This window comes from Heptranchias perlo, chromosome 4 (genome assembly GCF_035084215.1).
Source record: "Heptranchias perlo isolate sHepPer1 chromosome 4, sHepPer1.hap1, whole genome shotgun sequence".
NCBI lineage: Eukaryota > Metazoa > Chordata > Chondrichthyes > Hexanchiformes > Hexanchidae > Heptranchias > Heptranchias perlo.
The window spans coordinates 52,640,529-52,659,589 of NC_090328.1; the positions used below are offsets into that span (position 1 = coordinate 52,640,529).

At 42.3% G+C, this 19,061-nt stretch overlaps 1 protein-coding gene across 2 annotated transcripts in view; it reads right to left on the minus strand.

The window, feature by feature from the left end:
* Positions 1–19,061, minus strand: part of LOC137320924 (ephrin-A5-like) — a 197,405-nt gene that overhangs the window by 9,936 nt on the left and 168,408 nt on the right. The window lies entirely within an intron of this gene.

Consider the following 19,061-nt stretch of genomic DNA (forward strand, 5'->3'; position numbering starts at 1 on the left):
ATCCAACCTGTCAATACCGAGTCTAACCCTGAAAGATAATAACCCAGATGAAAGCTTTACTCTGAACTCTGGCTATCTGTCGCTCCCTTTCTCACCACCAAGGCTAACCATGCCAGCCATGACCTCAAGCGTTTCTTCCAATTTATCACTGACTAGCCAATTATAATTTCACAACTACAACTGCCTTTTTAAAAGCAAGTCAGAAAGAGCTCTGGAGTCAATGGAAATTCATGAGCTTAGTTCAAATCCACATTTAGCAATACAAATATATTTAATATTCAAGCAGCAAGTCACTAAGGGCCTTATTAGCCAAGCAAAGTGAACGGATACAATGACTATGCAGTAGGTAACTTGACGTTTTGGGTTCAAAGTCATTTTGATGGCAGTATCCTTACAGAAAGATAATGATGGCCAACCCCTCACCTGCAAACTCCATGTGCATTTACAAACCTTGTCTTGCACCATGTAGGTGTCTTCACAAGGCATAGCAAATGTGAGCACCACACAACTTAAGCTGTTTGCCCATTGCCAGAAACGCAGTAAATGCTGGCATGTTTCCAATGAGGCATCCGTTACAGGTGTCAGAGCACTAATTAGATAGAGACTGTTATAACTGTTCACTGACTCAAACAATGAGAACAGCAACAACAATTCTGAAAACTACAAGTGTTCACAACCTTATCTACCCTGAAGAGTCCACTTACTTCAGATAAAGTTGGCATTTGCACTCATCTCTGTCCTGACCTTGTTTGCATATCGGATGACGCATTACCATCCCCCAACCCACTCATCGGTCTCCCACCACACATACAAGCTGTGGTTTTCCTCAGGGCAAGAAGTGATTGGCGATTTGCCAGAATAATTCAAGTCACACTGGCAAATTTAAACTAGCTTCAGGAGGTGGGAGTTTCCACTGTGCATTATGACTGGAGTGAAAACGACATTGTTCAGACTGGCAGTTTGTCTGCGCTGTAATATTAGATAGTTACATGTCACAGTCTCTAATTAGTATTCACAGGTATTAAATGCTTTGTGTGCTACCTGAACAAAGTCAGCAGTGAGCAATACAGGTTGATGGCCAATTCTGATCCTATTTCAATGGTTCTATGATTTACAGGTTTATATCTGTCATTCTTATATGTATTCATATAGGGCCATTCTGACTGGCTGTTGACGATGAAATTTGTCTCCACCAAACAAATTTTAAGGAGTTATAAATATAATTTAAAATTAATGAAACCCATAATCTGCTGTCATAATCCTTTTAAAAATGTACATTTTTCAGTTATAATTTGTCCCATTCACCAAACACCCCTGTCCTCATCAATTTCCATTGGCTGTCAGTCTCCAAGCATATTGATTTCAAAATCTTGGTCCTCATCTAAAAGTCCCTGCATGGCCCCATTGCATCCTACCTCTCCTTGCACCCCTGCTCTTCTGATTCCAGTCTACTGCATATTTCACCCTTCCTCCACTCCACCATACGTGACGGAGCCTTCAGCCATCAGACCTTGACTCTGGAATCCTCTTCCCAAACCCCTCCACCTTGTTACATTTATCCTCATCTTCAAGCACCTCCTCAAAACCTACTTCTTTGATCACTCCTTTCCCCATACTTTTCCCCCAATTTTTGTTTGGTATTCCAACTCTTCCTATATTTATGAAGTGCCGTGGTACTTTAAAAGTGCTATATATGATGCCATTTATTATTGTGCGTATTAAGCTGAGGGGTGCCAGTGCAGGAGAATGCTCCAGCATGAAACCATAAATAGCAACCTTCCGTGTTTTATGTGGACAGTCAGTATTTCAGATGTGGTATCCATTCCTTTTTGTTTGCAGACAAAAATCAGTTGCGCTCCCCAATTCTCTCCCCACCACTACCTGGAACTGCTCTGGCTGATCGAAATTCTGATAAACACTGTGGGCGGGAATTCATGATCTAGCAGTAATTTTGTGAGGTCAGGAATTCCTGAGAATTCTCGTCCACAGCATGTAGCTCTGGCTTTGTTTCCCCAGACAGATAGGGAGGAGGGCGAAATCGGGAGATAATAGTGAACTTGGAGGAGGGGATAGAGAAGAGTGCCGGTATAATCTGATGGGGGGGGGAGGGCAGGGGGAGAGATAAAAGTTATCAGCATTTACTGGTGGGGAAGCTGGTGGGTGGGGGGGAAGGAAGAAGAATACCAGCATTAACTGGGGGTACGGGGACCACAGTTCCTCTATGAACTGGGGATGGGGGGTGGCAGGGATGAAAAAGGTATCACCATGTCACAATTTAACAATCAGATTTAGCAAAAGAGTGTCCCAATATACATCCGCAGTCCAGGTAATTTCTGCACAAAAATGAGGGAAGACCCTAAAAAAAAGGCCACAATTTTATGCTATATAGCTGGTAGCTTAAGATGCAGGTACACACAACATTCTACGACATTCCCATTGCATTTTCAGTGCACTTACATGTCTTAGGCCTATATTCAGGGCTGTTTTTTGTTGTCCGTTTTTTTAGGGTTGTGTCAGCTTTTTTGAAACTGCTGCTCAGCTTTTCTAGTTTTCTAGGTTGGCATGTATGCAAAATACTTCCAAACTTCCACTTTGACCAAACATGAATCCACAACCTCAACCTCAGAACAGCACCCTCTACTGCACCAGTGTGAATTTTTCCATCTCTCACACCAGCTAACCTTGTGATCTGTCCGAATGAGATGGTTAATTTATTGCAAATTAAATGGGCAGTTTTGAACTGTGGGCTCACATCCACCAGGATTGATCTTACATTACACTAACCCATTTCAAGTAGGACCTTTACAGCTTAGCAAAGAAATGAGACTGGGCCGGATTCAAATCAAAGTGCAGAGATAAAAGGACAATATGCTAACACACAGCACCACCCAGTCTAGCCTTTCCTTCGGTTACTGTTTAATTAAACAACATTTGTAAATCCTACAATAGCAGCTGGAGTTTGCTGGAGTTCAATTTTCCAGATGCATCCTTCACAGATAGTTCCAAACATCCCCATCTTCACACAGAACCCAGGGTAAACCACTCATTAAGTTTAGTGATGAATTACTGAAGGGACATCTCAATCTTAGAGACATACAAATGAAAGTGTCCAGTATCTAATAGAAGGGGTCTTTTGTGAACCTTGGATACAACTTGGAGCAGAATATTTAATCTACTGAGCTCACAAGATAATAACCAAAGACAGATGAATAATATGACTTAAATTACTTCTTAATCACATGGATTCATACACAAATACAGGCACACCAGTGTGCACAAGCTCACATACACAGATATATGTATAGAGACAGAACCAGCCAAATATGCACACACTCACACCAGACACACAGAAATAAATATGCAAACAAATACAGTATACTCCTGATAATTCAAAGATATTTTTTGCACTAAAAAATCTCCCAGCTCCCCCGATGGTCTCAGCAGGTTTTTCACACCGAGGAGCTGAGCCACACAGGGAAGGTCCTAGGTTTGATCTCTGGTCTGTAGTGAGTCAGCTGAACTCAGCCAGGGCAATACTACCCTTGGCATCAGCACCTTGGGCTAGGTAGCTGAAAATTTGTCAGTGTTTCTATTCCTGACCCTTAACCAGTGACACTGTTGGAAGTGCATTTGCAAGGATGTTAGTTTGTTAGAAATTAAGGCTACAAAATTGCTGTGACTGGAAAACATGTAAATCAAGGAGCGGGGATGGGGGTAGTGAGGGAGGCTGGAGTATGGGCCTGATCCTGTCTCTACTGGGATTCTGCTCCATTTGGACTGGACCTTTAAGTTCTGGAGGGGGGTGGCGATCTTCCACCCACTCCTCCACATCAAAGGGACGAGGCGAGGGGGGGGGAGGTGGAAGGAGCTCCCGGGCTTCCCCAGGAAATTCCTCTTTTTATGCTATTGAAAGCCTCAGCAGAACTTATGCCAGTTAAGACATGCCGCGAGACCCTTTGAGGCCTTCTAAACACCCTAACTTTCACCACAGTAAGAGAATCGATCCTGGAGAGGGTGATTACCTTCTCTAGTTGGAGCGGCTCCAGTGGGAGCTGAAGAGTTTGAAACTAACAATCTTTTTCTTTGGGCTGTTTGGGTCTCTGGAAGACTCAGCTCCACCGTAGAAAGACGGATCACCTTGGGCCAGGACAGCTGTCACTAATGTGCCCATGCAGACCTCAGTGGACCAACCTTGCTATGTAAATGACTCCATCCCCACAAATTGTGATGGGAATCCAGCCTTGAATAAGAGTAAACAGGGGTTCTACTCTTACACTGGAAGAGTGGGGCCCCCAGGAATTTCCAGGCCCCATTCTTTAGTGCTATTCTGTTGCTTCAGGAAAATTTAATAACAGAATTTAAACATAAAAAGAAAACAGGGCAACTAGAAAAATAGAAAGCTAATCATTTAATTTGAAGTGGGATTTTAAAAATTGATTTGATAAAGTAGTAAACAGCAAATTCTGTGCAGAGTCCGAACATGACATGATGTAAGACTGTAGTAAACAGGAATCTGAGTAAAATACCAAATAATGCATGGAGGCCATAAGCATGTTACTGGGTGGCAATAAAAATTTTTGTAATAACTGGTGCCCGTGATGTGGAATGCAATAAATGAGCACATCAACCAAGATATTATATATGTACCTTATCTGCTCGTGCAAAGAATTCTCTTCTTAACCATGATCACAAAAGATAATTTAATGTAGCATTTTGAACTGTGCCTTGGCAGCTGTCACCATGTATTTGAGATTTAAACATTTATATCAATGTAGTACTGTGGGGAATTTTCAGATGAGATATTTTCTTTAAAAAAATAAATCAGTGTACGTAAATATATTAAAGAATGGCGATGCTATTTTATGGGCTTCAGGTGATATTTCTCAGTTTGTGGCAAAATAAAAAAGAATGCACAGCTCAGTGAGAAAATCAACACCATCCCTTGGTTTACCTCAGTTTATTTTATTAGGAAAATATGTGTACGTGATTCAGGGACCAACATCTAGACTATTTAACATTCCCCATTTTAAATATGTGTGTATGAGGATTGGCAGTACTCGAACAACAGCTTCAGAAACACATAATGAAAATTTACTATGTCGGACACTGAGGTAAGTTTGTGTCGCACTATAAAACTTTTACAAAGACGTCATTCAAGTAAATTATTTATTTTTGGAATTAAAGCTTACAATTATAATGGCAGACGATAACAGCAATGCATACAAAAATGCAAAAAATACAGATCCTAGCGACTGGGAGAGATACAAAGAACAGCAAAGGGTGACGAGACAGATAGTAAGAGCTACAAAAAGGGAGTATGAAAAGAAACTTGCAAGGGATATCAAAATCAACAAACATTTTTTTTACAATTATATTAGGTAAAAGGGGGTGGTCAAGAGCAATGTGGGCCCCTTAAAAACTGACAATGGTGATATTGTAAATGAAAATAAGGAAATGACGGATATGTTAAATAATTACTTTGCGTCAGTATTTACAGTAGAGGAAGAGGATAGCATGCCGGACACCCCAAGGAAACTAATTTTGAATCAGAGACGGGGACTCACCATAATTAACGTAAGCAAATTAACAGTAATGAAGAAAATAATGGCACCAAAGAGTGACAAATCCCCAGGACCAAATGATTTCCATCCCAGGGTTTTAAAGGAAGTAGGTGAGAACATTGCAGATGCCCTAACTATAATCTTCCAAAGTTCTCTCGATTCAGGAATCGTTCCTTTAGATTGGAAAACTGCACATCACTCTGCTATTTAAGAAAGGTGAGAGAGGGAAACCAGGGAATTATAGACCAGTTAACCTAACATCTGTTGTCGGGAAATTACTAGAGTCTATAATTAAGGATAGAGTGACTGAACACCTTGAAAATTTTCCGCTGATCAAAGAGAGCCACCATGGACTTGTAAAGGGTAGGTCATGCCTGATGAACCTGATTGAATTTTTTGAAGAGGTGACTAAAGTAGTGGACAAGGGAATGTCTATGGATGTTCTTTATATGGATTTCCAGAAGGCATTCGATAAAGTCCCTCATAAGAGACTGTTAGCTAAAGTTGAAGCTCATGGAATTGAGGGCAAATTAGTGACCTGGTTAAGAGACAGAGAGTAGGGATAATGGGCAGGTACTCAAATTTGCAGGATGTGACTACTGGATCCGTGTTGAGGCCTCAACTATTCAATGTATTTATTAAAGACTTAGATGATGGGATAGAGAACCATATATCCAAGTATGCCGATGACACAAAGATAAGCAGCATTGTAAGCAGTGTAGATGGAAGTATAAAATTACAGAACGATATTAATAGATTAAGTGAATGGGTAAAACTGTGGCAAATGGATTTCAATGTAGGCAAGTGTGAGGTTATCCATTTTGGACCTAAAAAGGATCGATCAGAGTACTTTCTAAATGTTGAAAAGCTCCACCAAGGTAGAGGTCCAAAGAGACTTAGGGATCAATGTACATAAATCATTAAAATATCAAGGACAGGTACAGAAAATAATCAAGAAGGCTAATGGAATGCTGGCCTTTATATCTAGAGGACTAGAATACAAGGAGGTAGAAGATATGCTGCAGCTATACAAAGCCCTGGTTCGACCACACCTGAAGTACTGTGTTCAGTTCTGGGCACTTCACCTTAGGAAGGATACATTGGCCTTGGAGGGAGTGCAGCGTAGATTTACTAGAATGATACCTGGACTCCAAAGATAATATTATGAGGAGAGATTACACAAACTAGCATTGTATTCTGTGGAATTTAGAAGATTAAGGGGGGATTTGATCGAAGTTTTCAAGCTATTAAGGGGAACTGATAGGGTAGATAGAGAGAAACTAATACTGCTGGATGGGGAGTCTTGGACTCGGGAACAGGGCCCAAAAATTAGAACAAGGACTTCCAGGAGTGAAATTAGGAAACACTTCTACATGCAAAGGGTGGTAGAAGTTTGGAACTCTCTTCCGCAAACAGCAATTGATGCTAGTTCAATTTTAAATCCGAGGTTGATAGATTTTTGTTAACCACAGGTATTAAGGGATATGGAGCTAAGGCAGATATATGGAGTGAGGTCATAGATCAGCCATGATCTCACTGAACGGCAGAACAGACTCGAGGGGCTAAATGGCCTACTCCTGTTCCTATGTTCCTATTGTCTCAATGATTGAGTTATTGAGTATTCTTCCATTTACAAACATGGTACATGGGGCTTGAAAGACCCTTTACTAGATGACAATGGTTCCCTTTAACAGGGCTACTGGGTTTATTAAATAAGTTCCACAGACTAACTAAAAGGCGTGAATTAAATTTGAGGCTCGCTGAGTAGGATTTCTGAGTGATTTTTTCAGCTGTGCCAATGATTATTCCACTCGCTTACAAAACTGTGCTTGTGAGGTTACAAACCCTGCCACCTGATGTTATATATTTAGACTTTGTGTTTTAATTCTGGTCATCAGTTTTGCTTTGATTCTAATTGATTTTGCTACTGGAATGAAAATTTGCTTCTGACGGTTACAGCCACTGGTAACAATTTGACTCCTATGAAAAATAATAAATTAAATTTGAGCCCTACAAAGGAAACATTAATCTTAAACATCACAATTTAATACTCATAGGCATCAACGGACCACGTTAAGAGCGTGAAAGAATGCACACTATCATTTTCAATCAGCTGGGACTAAATTGTAATAGATTGCTTTTGTGTTCTGCACATTATTTGACAATTCACCAATTTACATAAATGCACTCATCTTGATACACATAAGATTTCACTCCCATCCAAAACGTTAACCTTGCTTCCTCTCTCAGATGCTGATCACCCTGCTGTGTTTTTCCAGTTCATTCAGAATGATGATCACAAAGGATCTTCATCTTAAGAGACAATGCTCATTGTCAGTTTTTTTAAAAACTTTTTTTTAGTTTTCGAAAGTCTCTCACTAGGATGGACTTATTTTCAGCCTGCAGAAAACTACATTGTGAATGATATTGCACTGAATTTCTTCATTACTTCAAGAGCCATAAACAATATGCACCATATCATTGCTGTCATTACCTGGCAGCAGTGACAGAGGGTTACATGGAGGGATGATTACATAGCAATAATAGCAGCAGTTCCCACCATCGACTCTAAAGCATCTGCCATTCCTTCCTGCTGTAGCCTCTCCTCATTCTCTTGTAGTTTGACTTTACAATATATCACTAAAAAGTGCACAAAGAAACTATACAGAACATGAGCAGGAATAACATACTTTAAAATGTAAAATCATACTCTGTCCTGTGACTGTATTTTTATTGCTTGGCATAAACCAAGAGGCAACTTATAAAATTATGTACTTGACCAAAAACCTTAGAGTCTTAAAAGTTTGCTTTGGTGTGTAATGTTGTAGTGTACAGTAACAAGGCAATAATCTCTGATATTGGATTGCAATTAATGCAGTTTTTTTTCTCTCTCTTGAAATGCAATATGGCTAATTTTAGTTTTGGAATGTGTGCTTTACGGGAGGAGGATGGGTTATCCTCACCTTACTCAGAAATAAAACACAGTCTGAAGCACTAACAGGCTGGAAAACTGAGTAATTTCCTTTAAAAAAATCAGCATAATTTACAAAGACAGATTGAATAAATCTGCAAAAATAGCAGTGACTATGAGATTTTAATAAATTATTTTTATATTTATAAAATAAAAATATTAATCATTTATGGTATTATGTGGATCCTCAAAATTCATTCTAATTATTTTTTAAACTTTGTGTGATACGATAACTTATATATATGTTAGGAATGATTGTAACTCAGGGTGAGAATTGGGGATCCGGGGGTCAAACCACCAGCCGTCCCGAAGCGTGAGGCCCAGTAGGTTTTAACTCCCGGGCCTCATTTGCATACCCTGACTCTGACTCCTGCCCGAAGAAGGCGGGAATGACGTCATCGCCAACAGTCGGGAGTCAAAATTGGTGCAGGGACAGGCCACTGCTGCGGACCCATGGAAACTGTCCCGGCAAGGTAAGTAAGGATGGCAGAAGGAGGTTGGCAAGTCTGCAATCAGGGTAGGGTGGAACCCCGGGGCAGGGGAGGCACTCCTGCTCCTCCTGACTCACAAGGAACCATTACATTTTTTCTAAGAAGTACTTTACCCGATCCTGGATCTTTGCTGCCGCCAGCATTTGCTGGCAGGCTGGAGACCATTAGGGCCATAGTTGGGCCCACGATTAAAATGGCCTAATGATGTTATAGGACAAGACACTGCCATGTAAATTAGGCCCCCGCTCCTTTGGGGTGGACGGCCTTTCCGTACCTGAAGATAGGCAAGTAAAAATGGTGAGGTCGCGGGAACGCGGCACGACCTCCCCGCCATCTTACCCCCCCCCCCCACCCGCACCGTTTCCGTCGGGTGGGAGGGGTTAAAATTGGCCCTGTTGTTTCAGTTTAGCTCAATTGTTATTACTGTACCCTTTGGGCAGCAGGTTCCAGCGAATACCCCATTCTGAGCAGAAAATCTAAGGTGACACTATGCTCCCAGCTGGGAAACCTTACTTACTGGGGGTGAGTGTCAGAAATTCAGCTGCACAATCCCCATAACGTTCTGACCATTAATTTCAATGGTCAGAAATTCTTGGGCACTTTACATCCAAATTCACAATACTTGCTGCCGATGGGTAAGGCTCCCCACTTGGTGCACAGAATTATAGAACGCCCCTGCCTAATGAGGTAACAAAGGAGTATCACATTGTCAGCAGAGCTGTCCTTCAAGTGAAACATTAAAGAAAGGACATGTCTACCTGTTCTGGTGGTTTAGGTGGGCAAAAGAAATCCCATGGCATTATTTGAAGAAGAGCAGGAAAGTCTCCTAATGTCTTGACCAACATTTCTCCCTCTACCAACACTACCAAAAACACATTAAGTGCCCATTCATCTCATTTGTGAGATCTTACTGTGCAAAAAATGGCTGCACCATTTGTTCACATAACAACAGGCCTCGGCCTCCTCCCGAGATCCCCACCATCACAGACTCCAGTCTTAAACCAATTCGATTCACTCCACGTGATATCAAGAAACGGCTGAGTGCACTGGATACAGCAAAGACTATGGGCCCTGACAACATCCCGGCTGTGGTGCTGAAGTCTTGTGCTCCAGAACTAGCCGTGTCTCTAGCCAAGCTGTTCAAGTACAGTTACAACATTGGCATCTTCAGGAAAAAAGTGGAAAATTGCCCAGGTATCTCCTGTCCACAAAAAGCAGGACAAATCCAATCCGGCCAATTATCGCCCAATCAGTCTAATCTCAATCATCAGCAAAGTGATGGAAGGTGTCGTCGACAGTGCTATCAAGCGGCACTTACTCACCAATAACCTGCTCACCGATGCTCAGTTTGGGTTCCGCCAGGACCACTCGGCTCCAGACCTCATTACAGCCTTGGTCCAAACATAGACAAAAGAGCTGAATTCCAGAGGTGAGGTGAGAGTGACTGCCCTCGACATCAAGGCAACATTTGACCAAGTATGGCATTAAGGAGCCCTAGTAAAATTGAAGTCAATGGGAATCAGGGGGAAAACTCTCCAGTGGCTGGAGTCATACCTAGCACAAAGGAAGATGGTAGTGATTGTTGGAGGCCAATCATCTCAGCCCCAGGACCTCGCTGCAGGAGTTCCTCAGGGCAGTGTCCTTCGCCCAACCATCTTCAGCTGCTTCATCAATGACCTTCCCTCCATCATAAGGTCAGACGTGGGGCTATTCGTTGATGATTGCACAGTGTTCAGTTCCATTCGCAACCCCTCAGATAATGAAGCAGTCCGTGCCCGCATGCAGCAAGACCTGGACCACATCCAAGCTTGGGCTGATATGTGGCAAGTAACATTCACGCCACACAAGTGCCAGGCAATGACCATCTCCAACAAGGGAGAGTCTAGCCACTTGCCCTTGACACTCAACAGCATTACCATCACCGAATCCCCCGCCATCAATATCCTGGGGGGTCACCATTGACCAGAAATTTAACTAGACCAGCCACATAAATACTGTGGCTACAAGAGCAGGTAAAAGGCTGGGTATTCTGTGGCGAGTGACTCACCTCCTGACTTCCCAAAGCCTTTCCACCATCTACAAGGCACAAGTCAGGAGTGTGATGAAATATTCTCCACTTGCCTGGATGAGTGCAGCTCCAACAACACTCAAGAAGCTCAACACCATCCAGGACAAAGCAGCCCGCTTGATTGGCACCCCATCCACCACCTTAAACATTCACTTCCTCCACCACCGGCGCACAGTGGCTGCAGTGTGTACCATCCACAGGATGCACTGCAGCAACTCACCAAGGCTTCTTCGACAGCACCTCCCAAACCCGCGACCTCTACCACCTAGAAGGACAAGAGCAGCAGGCACATGGGAACAACACCACCTGCACGTTCCCCTCCAAGTCACACACCATTCTGACTTGGAAATATATCGCCGTTCTTTCATCGTCGCTGGGTCAAAAACCTGGAACTCCCTACTTAACAGCACTGTGGCAGAACTTTCACCACACAGACTGCAGTGGTTCAAAAAGGCAGCTCATCACCAGCTTCTCAAGGGCAATTATGGATGGGCAATAAATGCTGGCCTTGCCAGCATCACCCACATCCCATGAATGAAAAAAAAACAATGTAATTCATTGTGTGTGATATTTTGAGTTATTTCTGAGAGAAGTGCTGTTTTTTACTGTTGACATTTGACTGACAGACAGTAATTATTATCCATCCCTAGCTGCTCTGAGGTCATCACGAGTTAACCACACAGAGAGAAACTGGAATCACATGTAGGCCAGACCAGAAAGGGGTGATGGGCTCCCTTTACTGACGGACATTACTGACAGGGCTAGACAGAATGGATGCAGAGAGGATGTTTTCCCTGGCTGGGGGGTTCAGAACAAGGGGGTCACAGTCTCAGGATACGGGGTAGGACATTTAGGACTGAGATGAGGAGAGATTTCTTCACTCAGAGGGTGGTGAATCTGTGGAATTCTCTACCACAGAAGGCTGTGGGGGCTAAGTCACTAAATATATTTAAGAAGGAGCTAGATAGATTTCTAGACACAAAAGGCATCAAGCGGTATGGGGAGAGAGCGGGAATATGGTATTGAGATAGAGGATCAGCCATGATCATATTGAATGGCGGAGCGGGCTCGAAGGGCCGAATAGCCGACTCCTGCTCCTATTTTCTATGTTTCTAAACAATTGGATTTTTACAGCAAGCCAGTAGTTTTCATAATGATTTGTTAGCCCACAAATTACAGCTTTACTGAATTCACTTTCAGACTTACCATGGTGGGATTAAGACTCAGGACCTCTGCTTTGCTAAGCCCGTACCACAACCACTAGGTTACCATACGGCAAGAAATTCAAGTCTTACTTTTTTTAACCCCAACTTGAAACAGGCTCAGTTTATGAGCTGAACTTTCACCCTGTTCCACTCCTCTGCTCTCATGTGGTCAGATTCCTGAATTTTGGTGAGGGAACAAATAGTTAAAGTAAATGGTCAGTCCACTAATGCATGGCATTAATTTGTCTTTGGATGTTCGTGCTGGCTTACGGGATTTCCAATAGAATATATAATTAAGTGCTAAACTTTGAAGAAACACTCTTTCCACATTAATTTAGAGCTGCAATTTGAAGAAAAAAAAGCAGTGAACGGTTTAAACTCCCATGTTGGTTGATATTAAGTCATTAATAAAGCTACGGATAGTTCACAAATCAACACTACAGTGCACTGTGGAAGGTGTTTTAGTCCTACCCAATGTCAGAGCTTACTGCCTCGTTACAGTCATCTGCAGCACAACTGAGCATGCCTAGATCCTCCCAGTCTCTCACAGAAAATATCATTACCATGTTTCTCTAGGGAAGACTAAGCTCCTGTAAGTGAGAGCAGCATTTATGAATATGGAACAGATGGGCCTTCTGTGCGACTGCTCTGGAAGAGTAAAAACAAAACTTGCAGCCTAGTTTTTCCATTTATAGAAATTATCTAGAGACTTTTCTCTCAGCAGAAATACAAATTTAATAAAATGGTGAGCGGCTTGATTTATTTAGTTTCACTGGATTAAATGGTAAAGGACCTTCACCACAATCTATTTCTAAAGCAATACATGATGTTTTGTCAACATAATATTTCTCATGAAAATCTACAAAATAAAATCTTTCTAAATACCACAACTGAATCATTATATTTTGTCGCATCACCATTACCGGGACAGATGGATGGGCAAGTCCCGCTCCACTCCGTTCCTAATCCGAGCTGAACCAAGTTAGGAGGCACCAATCAGAGCCCCCTGCACTGGGGTGAATTTCCCAGTGATCCTGACTACAGGAGGCACTATCTAGTTGTCTGAACCAATGAAGTGACATTGGGTGCGCCAATGCCACAAAACCAGCCAATCGCCAACAAGTGCCCCCTCAGGGGAGCACCACAAAAATAACTGGTTCCAACAAACTAAAAACGCGTGCGTCAACTTGGAATATAATATTATACCCATCACCAATAAAACAACATGTATCTTGTGGTGCCCACCAGTCTCGAAAGGCTTAACATGAGCCCGCGGACATCGCGTGATTCTGCTTCAGAGTCAACTAGGCGCATAAGAGGCCTTGAAAGAGCGGCAAGCGGTCGGAGCGTTCCTTTCCATTAATCATGTGCATCCAGGATCTGTGGATGGCGAATTTTGCCAGGCCCAGGAGCAGACCAACCAGGAGGTCCTCCGACCCGCTCACCCCCCTACACATGCCATGACCAAGGATATAAGAAGCGTGGGAGGAAAGTGCAACCAGAATTGTAGGAGCGGCTCCTTCAAAAAGTGAAAAGAGGGCTGCATTGTGCAAACATGTGGAAAACAGATTCTTCTTCATCACAAAATGCACATCTGGCTTGAGCGTTTGTAAAGCGGCTTAGGAATTTATTTAAAGCTAGCGCATCACGCAACACCCTCCATCCCAAGTCCCCATTGGAGCCAGGATTGATCCCCGAATACAGGGCTTCCCGCTGGGGATGATCCAAACATCCTCACTGAGATTCCGAATGGAAGGTGAGGAAACAAAGTGTGTAGCATCAAGCTGTAGAGGAAATCCCTCTGTGCCATACTACCCTGCCATTCCAAAACAAGACACAAGTTGTGAGGCGGAGGTTCTCGAGGGAGGTTTCAGGGCTTGGAGCCGATAAGCAGCTCCATCCATACGGGGGCGGGCTCGGTGAAATCGAACAGGACTGCTGCACAAGCTTGAGCCTCCTCGATGCACCCTACTGAGTCAGGGCCTAATGCAAACTTTGTGTCCTGGATGGCTCTGGCCAACAAGGTGGACGTAAGGCCAAGTCATCCGGGCACTGCGGTGGGCACTGGCGGTAGCTGCAGGCTAGAGGAGAGGGGAGGGGTTAAATAACACACAAAGTGGGTACTCACTTAAAATACCCTCATGAAAAGACAAAATAAGAAAAATAAAACAATCATTTCTAATTCAGGAAACAAATTGTTTTCTATAAATGAGCTGATCTAAAAAAAATTACTTTCATTGCAGAATTTGCTCCGTAATTAGAGGGTGGTAAAATTTATTCAAATCAATGTATCCTCATACTGGAGGGAATAATGACTGAAGTCATATTCATTGCACAAAAAAACAAGTAAACTGGCCTTGGAACACCTCATTAGGCAGATGTTAAATGACCAGGAAGAACCCAAGCATGCAGTAGCTGCTGCAAATGGACCTCTTTGCTAAATATTCCATACTCTCAATTCCCGACAGTGTGAAATGTGAACTAACCAACAAATGGCCAGTGTGTTCTATTGCTCAGGAGGGGAAGGAGGACACAGCTGTGCAAGGGAATATAAAAAACAAAATATTCACCAGTTATTCATTATGCAAGTTTTATAGTGCAGGCTCGAGTGGCAAAATACTGTCGCCATTTATGTTTGTGGGAAGTGTCACTGGACACAAATCTTCCCAAATATCAAGGCAGCCCAACTAAGGCAAATTCATCATTAAAAAACAAATCAATGCTACATCTGCAAAATATTATGCATTTCAATACTGGTAAGAATTAAGAGAAAGAGGGAAAAATTAACTCTACACAATCTAAAATGATTGCTTTAGGGTGTTTATATCTATTACTTGTGAGTATGGTTTACTGTATATTAAAAAAAAACTAATTTTAAATGGCCCTAGGGAGTAGATTATCATCTACATGTGGCTTTTAAAATCAGAAGTACTAATACATGACCTACATGCTGTATTTTTATGGAATAGGTCACTTTCACAACATAATTCCTGTTGTTTATTAACAGTTTATCGAGTGTTCTAAATGATTGGTTGCAGATGTACAGCACTTGAAAAGTCTTCTTGTATTGTACAGTGACAGCCATTTGAAATCTGTGCCTCGTACATAGATAATTCTAAAGATTCTCATGCTGGGGGGTGGGGGGAGGGGAAGAAAACACATCATAGCTCCACTGCTTTTCACTGGATGAATGGGCAATTTGCCTTTCAGAGCTGAAAGCCCAGGCTGCCAAAATTAAGAAATATTGCCTCAATTTGATTTTATCCCACACGAGCTTTGTTGATTAACCAGCTTCTGTTGCTCAAATGAATTACACCAGCTTCTGTCTTCGCCATCTAATTTTATCAGAGGTTCAACAAATCATCTTTATTGTGATGTCTCGCACTGAACTGGAACACTAAAGTAAAATTGGGTTTTTCTTAAATGAATTGCCAGAACTGTTAATCTTTATCTAAGCAGTATACTAACTATTTTGTTTACTGTGGCAGTTAAAAATGTTTCCAGCATGCCACCTGGCAGCCAGCACATGCATTAATAAAAAAAAAATGACAGAAATACTTGCAATTGTTATGAACCCCTTTCTTTTGGATAAAGCTGAAATAAATATATTTAAAAGTCTAATTAAGGTGCAAGCTGCAGCTTAAAGGTCACCTTGCTTGTGTCCAGGTCTACCATCACCCACGCTAACACTGAACTCCTGCAACACTTTCATTTCTTTGAAGGAGGCCTCGAGTGGGCTTTGTGAACTAGTTATCAAAAGGTAAGCTTTCAGTTAGGGAGCACCATATCAAACCACATTGTGTGTCAAAACTGTGTCGATGCAGATTGCATTATGCTTAACGGAAAGTTTACTAGAAATAATTTTATTTTTCCCTCCCCCCTCCCCCAACAGATGATAACAATGAATCCTCATAGATCAATCTTCACAGTTCTCTGCTTAACCTTCATAACTCAGCTGCTGTGTTTAGCAGGGAGTTACTTTTGCAGACAGCCTGGGGAAAAGCAGAAACAAAAGGTGTTCTGGGTGGTTTTACTCTCTCCACTTGAGTTTTTGTTGAGTTGAGATTTAGCAGGTCTAACTAGCACCTCTGAGAATTCAAGTGGAAGAATCCCTTCCACTCCATACCAATACGATGTTTCGAAGAAATGCTTTAATTTCCCAGGGCACATAGTTACAGAACACTTCCAAAAACTGTCTAGCTCCCACATTTATTTCATAGAAAGATTAAATCTGGCTATGATCTTTATCTCTCCCCTCTGTCTAAAACCATATACTTTTCAATAAGCTCCTTTTGCTGGTTATCACCAAACACACATTTAATTTTATTAAAATAAAAACTTTGCTTCAGCGGTTACATACACTTCATTTCCTCCAGTGGCCCAAACCTTTTGTTCTAGGAGCCTTTCTGTGTTATTAAATTAGTCAGTAAAAGAATTCCCACTTGGCTTTTATTTCTGAAATACAAAAAAAAATCCTCTATCCACTAGTATAAAATCAGAATGAATATCAAGAAGTATTATTAAAACAAAGATTGCCACAACTGCAACAATATCTGATAGCTAAGGCTCTTTTCCTCTCTCTTTTGCCCGCTCTCCCTTTCCTTATGGTTCCCATGGTTCCCAGTCTGACTACTCACTGGGACATTTCAAACATCCAGACACTCACACTAGGTCTTCTCAGCAAAGGATAAAACTAAATGCTACTGCCTGGTCCCTCAGCGCCCAAGCAACAGGGACTTTAGGGTTACCTGCGGGGTATCTGGCAGAATTACAGTGCCAGGGACAAAATACAAACAACCATACAAGTTACAAACTCGTCCGACTCCAGACCGAGTCTAAACCTTTTTGGCATTTAAAATTGCGACCTGTTTAATGAGGTTGACTAGACTCCCTCAGAATCTGTGGCAGTGCAGTCAATTATTTGCCCTATGGTGTCTGATCCAATGGCAGCACAGGGAATGTTCCATGGTGTTCAATTCCGTGGGGTGCCCCACACTTGTATCTATGCAGGAGGTTCTCAGGGGCTGGCTCAATGTGGATCCAATTTCCCGGCAGCCTATTTATTTGCAGCATTCGATTCTTAGATATAAAACCTTATAGAGACATGAGGTAGCTCTGCTGAATTGTGCACTGGGGTTTCCCTTGGGGGGAGCGGAAAATCACCAAATTCAGACACAGTTGTGTTTAGTTTGACAAAAGATAAAGCGCTCATGTTTCCATTATCAGCAGTTGATTGTGGAGTCCAGCATCTGAAACAGGCTATTCCCAAAGCAGATGCTGTTAAGTCTAAAACCCCATAAAGTACACAACCTTTCTTAAAAGCTACAGCAAAATCTATTTGTTAAGACTTCTCACTGTATGATCTTAGCTGTTGTGCAATCACTGTATGTCCATTGGAATGGATGCAAGAACAGTTGTATAGGAGAGGAATAACTTGCTTTGATACTTTCTTCACGAGAAACAAGGAAGATCCAAATACCGAGCAAACTTCCTCTTAAACAGGATTTGTTGTCTTGTGAATTGTGATAGAGGATTGGTTAAAGGACAGAAAACAGAGAGTAGGGATAAACGGGTCATTCTCAGGCTGTAACTAGTGGGGTCCGCAAGGATCGGCGCTGGGGCCTCAGCTATTTACAATCTATATTAATGACTTAGATGGAGGGACCGAGTGTAATGTATCCAATTTTGCTACCGATACAAAGCTAGGTGGGAAAGTAAGCTGTGAGGAGGACAAAAAGGGGGCAATTTTAACCCCCAAGAACGGGTGGGTTGGCGGCGGGTGGGAGTTGAAAACAGTTGTTTTTTTGGGTCGCAACCGCAAAATTTTCAGACTTTGCATTCCCAGTGGGAAGCCTATACTTTTACACGCCCACGTTAAACCCAGATGTGAAGGCGGGTTGCAGTCACGACCCAAGAAACATCTATTTTCAACTCCCACCCACCCTCAACCCACCCGTTCTTGGGGGTTAAAATCACCCCCAAAGAGTCTGCAAAGGGATATAGACAGGTTAAGTGAGTGGGCAAGAGGTGGCAGATGGAGTATAATGTGGCATTACTTTGGTAGGAAGAATAGAAAAACAGACTATTTTTTAAATGGTGAGAAACTATTAAATGTTGGTGTTCAGAGAAACTTGGGTGTCCTCGTACAAGAAGCACAAAAAGTTAGTATGCAGCTACAGCAGACAATTAGGAAGGCGAATGGCATGTTGGCCTTTATTGCAAAGGGGTTGGAGTACAAGGGTAAGGAAGTCTTACTACAGTTGTACAGGGCATTGGTGAGACCTCACCTGGAGTACGACCTACAGTTTTGGTCTTCTTATCTAAGGAAGGATATACTTGCCTTAAGAGGCAGTGCAACGAAGGTTCACTAGATTAATTCCTGGGATGAGAGGGTTGTCCTATGAAGAGAGATTGAATAGAATGGGCCTATACTCTCTGGAGTTTAGAAGAATGAGAGGTGATCTTATTGAAATATATAAGATTATGAGTGGGGTTGTCAGGGTAGATGCTGAGAGATTGTTTCCCCTGGCTTGAGAGTCTAGAACCAGGGGGCATAATTGCAGGATACAGGGTCGGCCATTCAAGACTGAGATGAGGAGGAATTTCTTCACGCAGAGGGTTGTGAATCTTAGGAATTCTCTATCCCAGAGGGCTGTGGATGCTGAGTCATTGAGTATATTCAAGGCTGAGATAGATAGATTTTTGGACTCTAGGGGAATGAAGGGATATGGGGATCGGGCGGGAAAGTGGAGTTGTGGTCGAAGA